Here is a 13,678-nt window from a genome sequence, read left to right on the forward strand (position 1 = left end):
CAAACATGCAAACACTTTATACACTTCTAATAACTCTGATATCTTTGCTTAATACGAAAAATACATGCCTTGCGAAAATGTGGTAGTTTCCCCTTATTGTATTCACTTTATGCAATTTGGACTCTACTTCAAACATTTTTGCTTAGTAATTCGAATACTTTTATTAATATCATACATATTGGTTTATGTGAATATCATTTAGAACATTCTGCATGCTTCGTTTCATATTTTGCAAAAAAGAAATAGTGCTGAGCAAGTTTTAATACCTGAAATTCGTTTCTGACCTGTTTTTGTGAAGTATGCACATTTTAGAGATGATTCACTCCTCTATATTCCACCAGTTCCAAGCAAGTGCCTTAAGTCGTTTTAGCCAAGCCACCTCTAACTTCATGCCCTTTAGGTATGCCGTTTCTGACACCATGTCGCTCATCCGTTTCTAACATAGATGACAGACAGGCAGGGTATATCTTTTAGATGCCTTAATACATAGAAACACATCAGGATGGATAGCAGCATATATAAAATACAAATTAACTGGCTAACAGACCTTACATACCGACATGCTTACTTCTCAATGGCTTACTACAAAATGGCAGTCAGATTTGCACATGCTCAGTATTTATGCAGTTCTGCAAGCCCTTGGATTGCTTCTTAAAGGTACGTACACACATATTGATCTATAACCGTCTTCCAGTTCCCAATCCTTTCTTGGTCCTTTGTATTCTCTTTACGGAGAACAGTGATATAGAAGGACAGAGCATAGTTGTGTAAAATCTTATCATAACAGGAGATGTCCTTCTCTTTTCCTTTGCAGTATTCTTTCCTTCCCTCCATCCCCCTTTTTTCTTTTGGGCATTGTTTTTGTTTCCCTTCTTGGCTGAGGATCTTCATTTTCCATCTACATTTCTCCTTCTGGATATGCATAGCCATTTTTTTGTGTTATGAAGACTGTTCTCTACTGGGGCAATTTAGTTCTGGGTAAACTGCATTTGTACATGACCTTTATGCCCTACATCCTGAACAGGGAGTATGTGTGTGTAACATATGGTGCATACAAGATCTAAAGAGTTTGATATGCTGGCTGGATGTTGAGCTATCCTTGGCAGAAGATTCCTATGGTGAAGAATATTGCAACAGTGAAGAGAAGGACATCTAGTGTTATGGTAAGTTTTTGCATAACTGTACTTTTTGTGGAGGGGAGGCAAACATTTAGCAACATTAACGCGACAATGATTTAAAGGGAAGCAGAATACAAAAACACCCCATTGTTAGTGGGTCTTAACGCAGAGAAAGCGTTTGATAGAGTTTGCTGGGATTTTACGATTAGGTCAGTGGCAGTATTTTCATTTCCTGATAAAATAATGAAGTTAATTAGGAAGATATATGAAGGGGCAGACGCAAAAATGAAGCTGAGAAGGCCCATCTCTGCCAAGATAGGCTTGAAAAGAAGAGGGTGTCCTCTTTGCCCTTTGATACTTGTCTTATACTTTCAGCCATTGGCAAAGAAAATAATGGACTCACAAATTCAAGGATATAACTTGTATGGTACTCCAGAAAAATTAGCCTTATTTGCTGATATTGTTTTGTACAAGGTACTCTAGAAATATTAGCGTGATTTGCATATATTTTTTTGTACTTGACAAATCCAGAAAAAAAATCAGAAAAAGAGTGTTGTGGAATATCTTGACAGTTTTTTTTCAAGATTTAAAATAAATGAGGTTAAAACAAAGGCTATACCAGTAAACTATGTCCTGACACATGAATTTGTTCAGCGGTGATTATATTTATGGGGACATGATATGATGAAGTATTTAGGGGTTCATATTAAAATGGATTCTGTTATAGCTGCTAAGGATATGTTTACAGAGACTAAAAAAGATAATGCAAATAGTGAGAAGTTCTTGACAAAGGATATGGATAGGAAGATACAAGCAGTAAAAATGCTTCTAGTATCCCTTAATATTATATATACAAGTAAGGGATATTTTATCAACCAGAGGAGTAGCTTCAGATCATAATTAATAAATAATCAAAAGACTTGGGGAGGGGGAAGAGTTAAGTGAAGTACGTTTCTCCACACGGAGCAAGGAGGTTCGGATTAACAGATTGGAATGAATATTTTCGTGCCACATGGTTAAGGTTCATAATAAATACATATATGGGTCATGAAATTAGAAGAGAATAGGATTTGGGGTGCTGACACATAAGTAGAACAGTAACAACTATGGAGAATATTATATGTGCAAAGTTGCAGAAAAGATTTTAAGAAGTAAGGTAATATAGGAATGGAGAAAACATAGTTTTTACCAATTGAGATGACTGTAAGTAAGGGCACAGAAAATAGATGAGGAAGTTGGAATTTATTGGAGAAAATTAGCAAAGGAACCAAGGTATTGGGAACAAATAACTAGGGAGGGAGAATTTTAGAGTGGGATGAAGCTAAGCAGCAGTATGGATTTGCGGGTTGAAGACAGTCTTCCCTACAGTTGCTTGATAACAGAATATAGACATAATCAAAGGGATAGGGGAGTGTTAAATGAAAGACTGGTTCTAGTTGAGTTTATAATTGAGTCTAGAGTAGACGTTGCAATAAAAAAAGGTAATTAGCACTGCATATAAAATAATGCATGATAACTATAAGAAGCAGACAGTAAAAAAAATAAGCAATTGGGACAGTGTTGGACAAGACTAGGGAAAAAAATGGAAAGGAAGTACACAAAAAAGTGTGAGGATGTATGTATGGCTCTTAAATATTTAACATAATCTACAAGGTTTAGGATCTTTGCACGGAAGTGTTTGCTTAGTTATTTTTTATACTCCATGTAGATTTGAGAAGAAATTTCCACAGTTAGACAGCAGTTGCTGGGGAAGTGAAGGGAAAGAGAGGGCTACCTGGGAACATGTTTTTTTGAGAATGTAATGAGTTGATAGATTTTAGAAATTCCCAATAGGTGTTTTGTAAGAAATGTTGGAGGGACAAATATTTAGCTAAGGAAATGCTACTTTTGAGCTGGGATATAAAAACTGAATTGCCTAAACACAGTAAGGCCATACAAAGTTTAATGCTGTTGGCTTCCAAAAAAATAATTCACAAGGAAGTGTGAACCAATAACAACATCAACTGTAACAGAATTGTTGAATGTTGTACAGGAGATAGGAGTACTGGAGGTGGGGTCTTTAGAAAAGGATAGGAATAAACTAAATATAAATAAATGGAATCTCTAGGAACAATATGAACAGAGTAATGTTTGGGAAGAGTGATATGTCAGTGCAGGCAGGACTTGAGCAATCTATGTTATCTTAAATTGAATTGTTGAGACAAAATTCATATCTGTACAGTGTGCACAAATGAAAAAAATCATTGTAATGGTATGGCTTCTTTTTTATAATTGAATGTGTACTCATGCCACTGTGCTATGTGCAGTGTTAATAAAGCCACCAGAAATCCCGACAAATATTGCAGGACTCCCTGATGCAGAAAAATACTTATATAAAAAAGACATTTGAGCATGCTGTTACTTCTGTAGATGGTGACAAGCCGTCTTCGCTTTTCTCATTTTTCAGTTCTGTCCCAAATGACAGAGGTAGTCAATCCATGGATAGATATGGGGAAAGAAGTAGACATATCAGCTACTTTAGCTTTTAAGGCTGTTGACTATCAGGCACACATTCTTAGATATCTTCTATCCATTTGTGATAACATGAACAAACCCAAAGCATAATCCCATCTGCTTTTCAAGTAGCTCTTCATTCTATTAAATGCACTAGTTTGGTACTGAGAATTTACTCCTGGCTAAGGCTCCAGACTCTTCCAAAATATATAAAAGCAAAGCTTTTGACTACTCCTGAAGATAAAGACTTCCTTCTTGGATCCAATTCAGCGGCGATATTCAAAAACGCAAAAGAAAGGGGCAAACTTATGCAGGGATTTAAACAACTTTTTCTTTTCCCTGTTCCAAAATTTCAAAAGAGTTAACCCTTCAAGCCAGGCTGTTTCTAAATTCTTGTGGTCCCCTTTGGGATATCATTACACCAGCCCAGCCCCCAGGACCCCACATCCACACCAGGTCTACCAGCTTGATGCCCCCCTGTCCCAGACTCATACTGATATTGATTGCATCAGGGAGCTCCATTTCTCTTTAAAGTGGACAGTGCCTTAACCATGTCATGCTTTTATGGATATTTTTAAGAGCTGTTGGCCAGGCTCCTAATGCACATTCTGCCTCCCCTTTTAGCCAAGCTCCTGATGCACATTCTGCCCCCCCCCCCAAACAAATGTCTGGATTTGTAGAACATTGTTATACGCACAACATTCGTTTATCTCATGCAAACCTGAGCATGCTGTGCTTCTGGCAATTTTGCTCTTTAATAATAATTCAAGATTATTAGGTATGTTTAAAAATAAATAAGGCCATTACATATGGGGCACATTTGGTGTAAGGACACTTTATTCTGCACACATTGTAATCTTATAAAAACTCCATTTAAGACTAGGTTCAAGAAAGCATTCTTGGTTACTACAGTTCTATTATTTATATACAATAAAAAGTGTTTGTGATGCTGTTGTTACCACATCAAGGGCGGTCTTGGAAAAGGGGTGGTTTTGAGAAGGCTTGCATTGTTTACAACTGAATGTTGTTTCAGTGGCAAAAAGAGTACTTGGTCAGCCAGCACATGATGAGATGGTGGGTCTGAAAACGAAAGACAATGTCAGGTCTTTCTTTAAAGAATTGTATCTGCCTCTTACTACATATGGTATCATATGACATACTTATTGTTTTATTCAAATGTAACCTTCTAATAAGAGTATCTCAGGTTATACATACCAGTGTTGCTTTCTGTTTTCATCTCTGTCATTTGGATTACCCCTACACCCAGAATGTTTACCAGATGTTTAACTCCCCCCCAGTGTTTACATACTTCATAAAGTAAAAATTGCCACATATTTCCTGTCTGGACAGTTGTTTGATTGCCACTGTCTAGCCAGAAAGAACTTTTTCCCAGGATGGACAAGACTGTTGGTCTCTTGCCTGACAGGTGCACTCCCAGCAACCATAGAGGCATGTCTAACCCTCAGCCATAGTAGCTCTAGGACACCAGCAGGAACCAGGGGAAAAAATAGTGGTCCAAGGAGCCAGTTTTGGTCACAGCAGTCTCTCCTGTCTGTGGCCGGGGCACTTTAGCAGTCTTCTGCAGTGGCAGAAACCATTTAGTAATTTTCTTCTTTTTGTGGTTGGAAGAAGGAAGAACTGAGAAACTGCCAGGTTGTTTCATTTTAAGCCAAAAATGCTGCCTGAATCCTGGGGAGTCCAGCAACCGTAGTCTGTAAAACAGGTATGTTTTAAAAAATAAATTTTCCCCCATAAAAACTTTCCCCAGCTCCCAAAAGTAAATTAAGCAGACTTTCTCCAAAGAAATAGTAGTATAAAAAAGGTTAAAAAGTAAAGTTTGTCATAAAAATGAAGTTAGTTTTTTTTTCCCCCTGAAGGGAACCTATCCTTATCCTCTCAATAATGGAACAGCATTCGCCAACTGTTGATAATAAACAAGCCAAACTGAAACAAAATGTGATGTAGAGGGAGAGGTCCTCCATTCTTAGACTTTTGGGAATGCAGTGAATTCCCAGTGCAGTAGTAACTGATAGTAGTATAAGCTGCTACACCAAATCATTCTGCATGCATACATCTGATACACTTCTGGAGTGAGGCTGCAGCCACCATATAACCTGCAATGTTTCATCACCAAACCTTGACGTCAGGCATAATTAATTCTGCATTTTCACTATCTGGACGTAAATTGAAAAAACAAATTCATAAAAGAACATTAACTTTTTCTGTTACTCTGACTGGAGGATGTGAAAGCAAAGTCCCCACGTGGGGAGTGGATACAACCTCCTGCTTGCAAAAATATTATTGCTAACTTGGGTTATTTTTGTCTTTTTGACCACATGTTATTTTAGTCTGTAACTGTCATTTCAGTTGCATATATACCAATAGTTTGGCGGCTGCAGCTACCAAACTATTGGTATATATGCAACTGAAAATGACTCTTAATGCTGTCTCCTAATTGTCTCATGTTATTGCTTATATTTCTAATATCACCTGTCATTATTATCTATCAGACCTTTTTTTTTCTTTTAAGGTTTCCTTTTTTATAAGTATCTTTTTGCTGTACAGCTTTTCTAGTGTACTCCTTCTTCCCATCTTTTAGTATTTCTTTGCATCCTGTCAGCAGGGTATAGCCCTTTTTTATTGCAGGTACACCCTTTATGATATATTCATAACCATTTTCAGCACACTATACTTTTACACATTCACTATCATGATTAACCAGTATTTCTCCAGGTATGTCTTCTCCAAAACAGAGAATATCTTAGAAAAACTAAAATTTTGCAGTTGTCACAGTAAATCATTGTGTGGTCTCCTGACTCTTCTAATTATTATAATCCATTTGCAAGTCATTGGTACTCACATAAAGAATGAGATACACATAATCCATCTCCTTCTGTAATGTTTTTATAAATATCATCAGTTCATTCTGACTGCAAAAGTGGTGCACTTTCTAACCACATTAAATTCTTAAAAGCTTTACCTCTGCATCATATCACTTAAAAGTTTGTCACATAGTCCAATAGTCCCATCTCCAGATTCACAATTTCCAACTATATTTATCCATTATTTCTCTTAAATAAGGTTTCATTATTTTTGCATCCAACCTCATCCCCTCTACATCACTTAGAATAGATTTGCTGCCCCCTTCCTAAATTCTCGTCTTTCAAACAATTCTCCATATCTGCTGCTTTACATCATTATTACCCTGCTATCTTCTAACTGCAGCTGGTAAATAGAATCAGTGACTCTCACATTACTTAGTTTACATAAGTTTACATTCAACCATTCTCAACACCCCTTTTCTGTTTCACCTGTTACAGCATTCTCATAAACATTTATTTACACACCGTCACCAGGCATATAGCAGCACTGTTACTTACTTAGGTTCGTATGTTAGCACTAGACTAGCCATAACAATTCCCTGGATATTTATTCCCACAATATTTACTTCCCTGGACTTCTGTCTAGCAGGGCAATTGACATGATAGTCCTAGTCCCTTGTTTTAAACCCTTCCCAGTATGCCCCTGCTGTAAAACTGCAACTGCCAGAACCAACCATGTTTCTTCTAACTCCAGATCTGATGAAGTCAATTTTCATTCATCCTCAGCTTGTGGATCCGGATCTGACTCTACCGTCACAGTAGCTCATGGCCTGTAACAAACTCTCAAGCTCCTTCTCTACCTGTAATGCACTACTACTAACACCCCTCAGATCTCGTTTGTCGCTGTAGTATCTGGATGTGGTCATCTTTAGCTCTTGCACTACACATTGGGAGGTAAGTGGTTTTTTTTATATATTTCCTACAAATTCCTGATCTTATCTCCTTCCCTTTACCCTTGTATCGACTATTTCCTTTATATTCTGTCATTCAGAAAAGTTGTTTCGTCCTTTTACTGTTGTTTACAACAGTCATTGATAACTTATCTTCTTTCCTTGTACTTCTTTTCTAGTTCCTCATGTGAGTAGTGTGGGCTTAACTTGCCCTTTTTGAATGCCCACACTCTTTATGCATATTCCTCATTTCAGAGCTTTACAGTGGAGCTACTATGTATGTTACGAACTTGCATTCTACCAGACATGAATTCCAGTACATTTAAATAACAGTTTTCTTGTTAGACGAGTTATTGCAGCTTTACTTACCCAAATACTACTGAGACCCTTCAAAAGGTCTAAATTATAAATGTCTTTAGAAGAAGAGAGAGACTGATCAGAATGTTCGTGTGATCCAACCCATAACTCTCAACTGTACAGACTTTCGCAGAATGTCCAGATTTTTGCCTCATATTTTTTGGACTGTTACACATAAAGTTGTTGTTTTCTGGCAACTCCATGACAAATCATTGAGGAATTAAGTCAGAAAATAACAACAGACATTTGAAATTCAGATTTCATACCCTTCAGAAATTTCATGCTAATGCAAAGCCTGTTTTTCTACCAACTTTCTAAGTTTGTAAGAGCAGTATTTAAAAATTGTCCCTATTCGGTTTCATCAAATGCTTCTTCATCGACACGTAATCAGCGACCGCACTAAACTGCGAACGTTCAAAACAGCTATTTCTTTCCCGGGGAAAGAAATTGCTTGCACTAAAAACACATACATACAATTTCAAACAAAGGGGGGGGGGCTTCACCCCCCCTCCCCCCCCTAAATATACCAACTCCGAGATCACACTACAGTGGGGTAAAGGGCAATGTCACAGCTCAGGCCAAGTGATTTTTTTCCCTGGGGAAAAAAAATCGGTGACCTGAGCCTGTGCTATTTTTGGATTTCGATCTATATGTGTTGGCGAAACGGCATTCACTGTAATGCCGTTTCGCTGATCTAGACCCCTTACATCTGCCTGTTAGTGGCATCACATATTACTTTTATAGCAAACTAACAAAGTAGGTCCCTTTTTTGCTACCTCACATGTTGTATCTCTACGGTAATGTGATAGAAATGACTGATCAGTCAACGGGTCTAGATTGGCTGTGACCCTTCTTTTATCCAGCCAGTATGACTAGGTCAGTATCTTCTTGATACTTGATCCCCCCACAGGGTGAATAACTGGGAAACTCCACCCCACCCCTCACACACCTCTTCAGAACTAAATTTAAAAAAAAAAAATAATAATAATAAAAAATAAGTCATCCTGGTGGAGTCACAGTATCAATAGGCTGTACTACAGTATGAAGAATTTCATGGCAAAACTAGGAGGTACATCACCTAGCAGGATGAAAGCTCTCTCAGTAAACTAAACAAACTGGCAAATAAGTTTACCAAAGGAATCTTTGTAGTACCTCTGGTCTCCTAGACCAAGCATTACCACATTGCATTTTTTAGCTATGTCTACAACCTCTAACGCAATACTCTATAGAGTGGCAGAACTCAATGTTAAGGCAGCCAGCTATTTTGAGCCAGAAGATCTAGTTAACCTACTGGCTGAACAATTCAGCTGCATCTTTAACTCTCTCTCTCTCCATTTTAAGCTTCCCTTAGGACCCCCCCCCCCGCCAGTCTTCTGTATCCTTTCATATGACTGTCCTGATTCCCAATGTCCTTTAGTAAACAGCTAAGTGGGAAAACATGATTATCCTCTCTGGATCCTCATCAAATGGTTTCCCTTTTTCGGTCGATGGATAAACTCATTTCTTTACACCTTTCTGACCTTCATCTACGATAACCACCTTGGATTTTAGATACAAATCCAGACCTTCTGTCACTTGACAGACATGGTTCTCCTAGATATTTCTGATCTAAAACTGACAGTCTGGTTCCTTCAATTCAGTGGTTCTTCTCTCACCTTTATCTTTCCATTGATTTTTCACTAGGACATCCTTCAGAAAAATGGCTGCTTTATGGGGTAGACCAAAATCAGATAAATTCTTCTCAGCCCCCATCTTTTTCAGTACTTGAATTTTTAATGACCCTTTATATGAGGGAACTAGTTCATCAGATTTTAGACCACAGCTCACAGCTATCTCTACTTTTATATAAGATTCCAAAATTTTTCTTTAATATTCCCAATACTGTAAAAATTATTTTAGAAGGTACCATTTGCTGTCAGTTCTACTATACAGGTCCCATTACACCATGCAGTTTAAATTTGATAGTATAAACCTTGAGGTAATTCTCCTTTAAGCCTGTATCTAGATGAAAAAAAAAGGAAGATAGGCTCATGTTGGATAGAAATCCTTCTTTACTTCCTAAGACTGAGCATGAATTTATAAATAAGGGAGAGTACATCTTATGTTTACTAGTTGTTAGTTACTTTTCTTACTACACAATGTATACGATATTAGGAATTCTGTTCAACTAATCTTTCCTTTCAACAAAATAAGTTGGTGAATATATCACCATTTCATTTATTTATTAAAAAAGGGCTTCTTGCCTTACCAAAACCATGAGATGCTAGCTTAATCAGACCTGTAACTTCTTTCTGTAATTTTCCACTCCAGAATCTCTATGGGTGACGTGTACAGCTGCATATTGGCCAAATCCTCATGCCCTGTCATTTATTGCAATTAGGTCTGAAATCTAAGACTAGTGCAGTCTTTGGCTCAGGCAACCAGAAGTGTCAGTCCTTGGAGTTCTACCAAAGGTTCATATAGCTGGTGATTCTGACCCATAAGTTGAGGGTGAATGAAAATTGACACCATCAGATAAAGAAGTTATGTACTTAACATAAAGTTACGTATGTGCTGTCAGTCTTCACTTAATCCTTGACTGTGGGTTTGGTTCAATATCTCAGAACCGACTTGGCCTTTATTCCAACTCGCGCATTCTAATAACTCTCAAGCTCAATTTTACCCATAATGCTCCACTCAGGATTTCCTCAGATTTCGTTTTGCCACTTTGTGCCAGATTTGTTTTTCCTGTCAGCTCTCGAGTGAAGTTATTTTCTAAAACTATAAGTGCTTTTTCTTTCAGATTGTTTTAGTTACCTTTCTAACTCAATTTCGGTTACCCCGCTCCTATCTAGGCTCCTTCCTTAACACTTTTGTGTTATTCTTCCACTACTGTTGTTGGTAGTCCCTCCTTCCTCTTTCTACTTCAGCTGTCAATCTTGCATACCATTGTTGGTACTTTTTTCTGTCTACTTTCATTATTTACTTTTGTGGTAAACCTTCAGTACAATTATTGATATTTTTTTCCCTAATTTTACAAAAACAAAAGTCTTAAACTTAACTTATCTTTCGTTCCTTTGTGTGTGTGTGTGTGTGTGTGTGTGTGTGTGTGTGTGCGCGTGAGTTTCTTTTGTTATGGCGGACAAGTCCAGGGGTACTTCTGGCTTCAAGAGATGCCAGAAGTGAGAGAGAAAATTGCCAAACTCTGTTGGACACTCTGTGTGTCTACTGCTTGGGCCCGGTACACCTTCAAGAAGACTCTATTTGTTATGGCCTCAGTCATTGGGCCCTTGTGGAAAGAAAAAAATAAGTTAATATTAAAGGGCCTTATTAAATCTGATTTCGATGAGACCATGTCTGCTTCTTCCAAATCTAAGTCTGAAATTAGCTCCCCTTCTTCTACTTCCTCTTCCAGCAAACATGAAGGGCCTAAGAAGAGGAGTTGGTCGGTTCCGACAGTCTCATCGGCACCACCAACTAAGATGTCTAAGGCTTTCCCGGTTCACATATGTTCAGCAGAACCTAATGGGAATGTATTTAAACCCTTGGTGCTATCGGTGCCAGTTTCTAGATCGACTACTTTGTCACCAACTGTTACAGACAAAACGACTTCAGTGCCTATTCACCCCTTGGTGCAACCTGTTTCAGAACAGGAGGAGTTTGCCTTTACAGACAGGCCCCATACAAGATACTACCCATCTATAGACCCCTTTTCAGATTGACCTCCATGCCCTTTCTTTAAGAAACCTTGATCCCCATCAGTCTCTCTGGTCCGTTCCACCAAGAGCCTCACGGAGTCTGATGTTTTGAGGCTGGTGGATCAGCTCTGGCTGTGAGGGGATTATCCACTTCCTTGGTTCCTAGTCTCCCTGGATCTGAAACCTTACTTCTCTCTTTGTTCCTCCTCTGACTCCAGCTGAGTCTTCAGAGTTCCCAGCCTTGACAGTCCTGGTTTCAACTGTGTTGGTGTCGATCAGATCTTCATCTCCAGCACTGATAACTACCCTGAGCTCTTCATTTCTTTCGGATCTGCAGACCTCTTGGGGTCGAAGCTTCACTGTTGGTTATGGGGAGTGTGGTTCTACTTCAGTTTTTTCGGAGCCTTCCATGCTTTGGTCTTGAAGGCAGCTTCCTCACTGGGGGGGGGGGGGGTACCACGGTTCCAGGGGAACCTATATTGGTTCTGGGCTTCCACCCCTCTATGGAGGGGGCCTGCTTTCCAGGCCATGTCAACTACGGGCTCACATTCGGTACCACTCTCGTTGGGCCAGCTTTCCTGTCTTTCCCCTCGCCCAGAGCTGCCTACAGCTTCTGCCCTGGGACAGTGGGCACAGAAACCTCAGGATTCAACCACAGTGGTTATGTCCTCTTCAGACACCTCCCCGGCCCACCCCACAGAGGAGGTGCCCCTGAAGAGGAAGCACTTGGACTCCCCAAAGTGTCTTGCACAGAAGATACTGATTTTGATGAAGGAGAAGGTTTCCCAGATACACTCCCAGAAGATGTCTTATTTGGAGATGTATTAGAAATCCTGAAACAGAGAGGTGGCTGTACTTCCCATCAGCCTTCCTCTGGGGAAGTGCCCGTGCCCGACCATCTACTACTTGGATCTCTCCGCCCGCAGATCTAATTAAATTGATTGTGCAGCAGGCTTGGAAGATACCTGATTCCATTGAGCCAATCCCCAAGAGACCAGACCGTATTTTGTCAGCTCCAGAGGATCACCATCATTGGGCTAAAGGGATACCAGTAAATGCCATGGTGGTTGCAGCAGCTACCAAAAAGGAGCTTGCTGATGAGTCCTATCTATCCTCCTAACAAAGCGTCTAACATGATAGATTTGGGAAGCTTGTATACACATCATTGACCTTTGCGTTCAGGTCTTTGAACTTTATGGCACATTTTACGAGACTCAAACAGGATCTGATAAAGAAGCTATCAGATACCCTGACAAGAGCTGTAGCTGAGGGAGAGCAGGACAAAGCAACTTCCCAGCTGGCAACCCTTGAGTCAATCTCCAATATACTCATGAGACTCAATACTCACACAGCTGAAGGGACTTCTAGGGCAGTGGGTTCTGGCATAGCCATGAGGAGAGACACCTGGATGTGCTTATGTGAATTTGCGGAGCCATTCAAGTCTTCTTTTGTTAATGCTCCCTTTGACAGAACATCCCTTTTTGGTCCCAAAGTCAGAGAGACCCTCGCCAGATGTGAGAAGGATGGAAGGACCCTATTTGCTGTGGGTATATGCTTTTCCACTCCTCAGCGGTCTTACTCCTGGAACCAGAGCAGTGGGAAGCTATGGTTCAAAAAACCCCAAGGACCTTTCTGGGACTCACGTGGCAACGACTCCCCCCAGGGCAGAGGGGGGGGAGGTCATAATGGAAAATGCCATTCTCAGGGCAGAGGTGGCCCACAAAACCAGGGTTCCAAGGATTCATTCCCTGGTAACTCCTACCAGTCCTCCTGATTGGAGGCCTGATCACCGTCCTCCCGAGGCATTCAGGGGATGATTATCGTTGCACCAACATACCTGCCTAAATATAACAAAGGACATTTGGGTGCAGAGGGTTATAACCAGCGGTTACAGTATCCCTTTCACAGAAAAACTCAGGCAACCAAAGAGAATCCCAGACATCCCACCCACTCTCAGGGATGCAGCAGTCTTAGAAATTCAAAAACTGATTGACAAAAGAGTCATCCAAACAGTCCCACCAGACCAAATAGGATCTAGAGTTTACTCAAGATTCTTTTTAGTGCCAAAGAAAACAGAGGACTGGAGACCAATTTTTGATCTCGGTGTGTTATCCAACAAACCAAATTCTAGATGGTTACGGTTCAGTTTATTCTTCCGTTCTTAGGAAAAAATGATTGGATGTGCTCAGTAGATCTTCAGGATGCATATTAACTCGTAAAAATGAACAAATGTTCTAAAAGATTCCTGCGCTTCCGACTGA

At 39.7% G+C, this 13,678-nt stretch overlaps 1 protein-coding gene across 1 annotated transcript in view; it reads left to right on the forward strand.

Annotated features, from left to right (window-relative positions):
• Positions 1–13,678, forward strand: part of LOC122787868 (histone-lysine N-methyltransferase, H3 lysine-79 specific-like) — a 2,114,473-nt gene that overhangs the window by 2,021,623 nt on the left and 79,172 nt on the right. The gene's annotated exons all lie outside the window — the stretch shown is intronic.

The sequence above is a fragment of the Protopterus annectens genome, chromosome 13.part0 (assembly GCF_019279795.1).
Source record: "Protopterus annectens isolate FY-2018-M chromosome 13.part0, PAN1.0, whole genome shotgun sequence".
NCBI lineage: Eukaryota > Metazoa > Chordata > Ceratodontiformes > Protopteridae > Protopterus > Protopterus annectens.